Source organism: Ovis canadensis, chromosome 23 (assembly GCF_042477335.2).
Source record: "Ovis canadensis isolate MfBH-ARS-UI-01 breed Bighorn chromosome 23, ARS-UI_OviCan_v2, whole genome shotgun sequence".
Taxonomy (NCBI): domain Eukaryota; kingdom Metazoa; phylum Chordata; class Mammalia; order Artiodactyla; family Bovidae; genus Ovis; species Ovis canadensis.
Window position 1 is genome coordinate 14749225 of NC_091267.1, and position 4641 is coordinate 14753865.

A 4641-nucleotide genomic window follows, 5' to 3' on the forward strand; every position below is an offset into this window, starting at 1 on the left:
ACAGCGAAAGATTGTATGTTCTGGGTGCTAACTTTAGCGCAAGATTACTTAGTAATATTTTCAGATGACCAGCTCTCAGTAATTTACAATTGATTCACATCTGACTTTTTCTTCCAAGTGTGCCTTAATGCAAATTTAACTTTCACAAATTCAGTTTTTGGAAATTGAAGTATAAGACAACAATTGAGCAATGCAGCATTTTCATTGCTGGTTAAGAGAACACTCCTTCTTCTTTTGTTTATAAGACTGACCGCAGACAAGGAGGACTGTGAGATTGTGTGGTGCTTTGAAAGAATTAAAACACTTGATCTCAAAACAAAACAAAACAAAACAAAACAAAACAAAAAAACCCACTTGATCTCAATGGTTATATTTCCCCATAGGTGGATGTTTGGCTTACTTATCCCTAAACATCTTTTCTATTTACCCTGGCCCCCAGGTTCTTGGAAATTAAATGTTAAGCAGTGGTAACTTGAGGTGTGCTAGACTCACAACACAGGTTCAATCCCATCACTTTCTGGTTCTGTTCAGATCTCAGTGGGTAATTGGATCATCTGATCCATCTGGTATTCTTCCCCACAAGCTATGGGGGCTGGGTGCAGTTCAGGTGGTTTTGTTCATGAGGAAATTGCTTGAAAAGATAGTCTGGAATTCACTCAACACCAAATTATCAACCTTCAGCCCCAGGACGATGATGTGTGCAGAGGCTGGAGGCAGGATGGCAGCCTTTCACCAAAGTGATGGATGGCGAGAGAAGAAAGGGACCAGTTGTGCCATCTTTTCTGAAAAGAATGCTCTTTGCAAACGTACAAACGGGACTGAACGCAACATAACAGGGCAGAGCTATGCCGGAATACACTCGCAGAGAGCCCTGCAGCCAATGGCTGGGCTTGTTTTTATTTCCTGCATCACAATGTACTAACACGAGGTCCGCACCCCACACGCACAGGTGGAAGTGTGAGCATGAGGGCCATTGGAGCCGTGAATTTTCCCAGTGAACTACAATTAGGGAACCGTGCTGCATAATTTGAGGCAGATTCATAGCTGAAGAATTCTTGAAGGAATGCCTACAATTACACCTGTGCCTCATTAGCTAAATTGATATTTGCCACGTTGGAAGGAGAGCAAAACAGACTGGAAGGGTTCTTCTGTTAGAATCCGGAAAGAACACAGAAAACGCTCATCAGACTGGGGAAAATGTTCCCGATTCTCCCAAGTGGTGTAAAGAGCAAAGACCCCGGCAGGTTTGGACCCAGGAGCCTCCGAATCACAGTCATATGCTGTCAGGAAGTCTCTCGCGTGCCCCTCCCGTGCTGGCGAGCATGGTCTCAGAAACGTGCTGATCCGAGTGTTGTAGATCATTTCACACCTAAGATATGTTCGCACGTCTTAAACCCCTGTGTATGTATAAGTTTATTCACTCTTAGTTTCCACATAGCAAAAATCACATCCCTTTTCTAAATTTGAAAGTTTAATAGCAGACTGGCTGAGGCTTGACAAATGCTGATAGAAAGTTAGCCCAGTGGTCCAGCAGGGATTAAAAGTTGCCATTAGAGGTTTGCTGGCAACTTCTTATACTAAGTTTCGCTGCCACCTTTTCAGGTAAATTTCATGCAGGAGGGATGAGAACTTACTTCCTGAACTGGGACCTTTCAAAAAAAGTAAGAAACATTATATCTCAGAAAACTGCATCTAGAAAAGGTGTGAAAGTTAAGTGAAAGTGAAGCGGCTCAGTCGTGTCCGACTCTTTGCGACCCCACAGACTGTAGCCCACCAGGCTCCTCCGTCCATGGGATTCTCCAGGCAAGAGTACTGCAGTGGGTTGCCATTCCCTTCTCCAGGGGATCTTCCCAACCCAGGGATCGAACCTGGGTCTCCTGCATTGCAGGCAGGGGCTTTAACCTCTGAGCCACCAGGGAAGCCCAGAAAAGGTTTAATTTCCTTCAAATACATTGTTGTATCACTGACTAAATGCGCCATCTGTTCTCTTCCACCAATACTAGATTCATTCATTTTCTGTATGGACTAACACCAACCATGAGGAGTCACTTTTTCCCTTAGTCAGTCTGTGCAGGTTGCTTTAACAAGGCACCCAAGATCGGGTGGCTTATAAACAGCAGACATTTACTCCTCATAGTCCTAGAGGCAGGAGCCTCTGGGCTTGCTATCTGTGAGAGCCCTCCTCTTGGGCCAGTCCTAATGACATTCAGAAAGCAGATGCCTCTGGGCAGAAGAGCACCTGAGGAGCAGGTGGAGCCAGGAGAGCTTGACAGGGCAGGGCCTGGGATCTGTTTTGTCACGGACTTGACATTCAATCCTCATATCTGGGCTGCAGATGTCTATCTGATGACTTATTGGTACAGAGGATGGAAAGACGAAAGAAAATGATGCCAGCAATGAATGACCCAGAGAGTGGAGGAAAGGCGAGAATTTACATGAACTGTTAGCAACCTGCAACTCATTTCTGGGGATGCTGTGTAGAAGGAGAAAAACCTCTTTAGAGCATTAGCTGTCACAGAACGAGTCATTACTTCTTGATTTCTAATTTGTTCTCAGACTGTGAGGTAAATTCTCCACCTACACTGGAAGAGGGCACTGGATCTTACATGGTGCTCTCTGCCCTTTTTGCTTTTCATTCTTAGCTAGAAATGAAAATGAGTTTCCTGGTTGGAAACTTAGTAGAGAACACACACACAGAATCACCCAGAAAGATCAGCCTCAACTGAATCCTTTTGACATTTCTGAGTACGTGGAAAACAATCCACTTTCAAAAATACCTCAGCCTCATAGCATTTACAAAAACCAGACTATCTGGTCAACGTCCAGCAAAACTTCCTCCTGGGAAGTGAGGTCTTATGTTAGATAGCAAAAAGGAAAACATGTTTTTCCACGTCTGAGATAGCACTGAGGAGCTGGAGCGTGGCCACCACGCATCACGCGCTCCCTGAGCCATGCTGGGCGCCTGTGCGGGGAGTGGCTTCCCAGGTGGAACTTGAGGCAAAAGGCCACCTGCCAAGCAGGAGGTGTAAGAGATCTGAGTTCCATCCCGGGGTCGGGAAGATCCCCTGGAGAAGGGCACAGCGACCCACTCCAGGATTCTGGCCTGGAGGCTCCCACAGACAGAGGAGCCTGGCGGACTACAGTCCATGGGGTTGTAAAGAGGCGGACACGCCTGAGACTTAGCACGTGCGGGGAGTGGCCCCAGGGTGACAGGGGCCCTGGGGCAGAGAACACAGAGATGGGCCTGATTACGTTGCCTGGGGCCCACGCTTCTTTCTGACTGCCCCGCGCATGCAAGACTGACGGCTGGACTCCGTCACCTGGATTAATGGGTTAAAACTGGACATCTTTTTCGTATTTTAGGTTTTATTTTCCCTATCAGCCTGACTTTCATGCTGGGAGTGCTCGCCCCACAATATTCCTTTAAAAGTACACTTGTCAGGCTCCATTTGCCACCAGCCCCTTTGATGGTGACATCGGCTGTGCCTGTGGTTTACCTTTTGACCTTATGGAGGCAGCAGATGGGTCCAGTAATAAATCCCGGTTATTAGTGAAGGAGCCGATCGCTCGGAAAGGCAGAAATAAAAGTCGGGCAGTTTTACACCGCGACTCTTGTTATCTGCTCTGACATGGAGTTGTGAGCCCTGTCAGGGGGGTGATGGGCGACTCAGACTCGAGTCCTCCTCAGGTCCCCCACCCCAGCCTTCCTCCTCCTCCCTGTGTCCCTCCCCTCCCCCTCCCTGGTTTCTTCACTCCTTTGTCACACATTGGACAGGTGCCTGATGGCCTCGAAGGATTTGACATTCCCCTGGCATTCAGTGCCTACCAAGCTTCCACCGCTGTGCTCTGTGCTTTGGCTAAACTCCACTACTCCTCTGTGCCTCGTGCCCACGTGCATTATGTTGCTGGAAGAAACGTAGGAAGTCTTTGTCAAGACTCCACGTTTGCATGTGAGGGGCCAAGAGGATCCTGAAATGGTTTGAACACCAGAAGCCGGGGCTTCTCACCTACAGCTGACAGCTCACCAGACAGCAGTATGTGGAAAGGAAAAATCTTGGGACTTCCCTGCCAGTCCAGCAGTTAAGACAATGTGCTTCCAGTATGGGGGTAAGGGTTCATTCCCTGCTCAGGGAATAAAATTCCACATGCCTGTCAGTGGGGTAAAAAAAAAAAAAGAATACATAACAATTTTTTAAAAGAAATGAAAATGTTTGAACTGCAGCAAGCAGGATTCTCACCTAAAATTTTCTAGGTATGAACATCTATACTACCAGGAAATAATAAGTATGTTGCCATGCATGTTTATTTATGAATTGTGAAATTCAACAATTTATATAACAGTTCAAAGGCCTCTTAAATTTCCTTTGACAAATGAATAACAGGTGGCAAAATATTAAGACATATTATTGACTCTGCCCAATTTTTTTTTCAGAAGAGAGTTCCAGATTGTCCTGACTTAATAGGAAATCTCAGTCCATGTTCTTTCTCTTCTGTCACTTGCATTTAAAAGATTACCCAAGAAAGTATATTTTCAGAGGATTTTGAAGACTCATGAAACAAGCACCACTTTTGTGAAAGTCTGTTCATTGTTGAATTCCTCATTAAGCCGACATAAAAGTTTTGGTGTCATACTTGTAAAAC

General features: G+C 45.9%; 1 non-coding gene across 1 annotated transcript; it reads right to left on the bottom strand.

The window, feature by feature from the left end:
* Positions 1-1847: 1847 nt before the first annotated feature.
* Positions 1848-1919, bottom strand: TRNAC-GCA (transfer RNA cysteine (anticodon GCA)). The gene has a single exon. It is a non-coding gene; the product is annotated as a tRNA-Cys (tRNA).
* Between the last annotated feature and the right edge of the window lie 2722 nt (positions 1920-4641).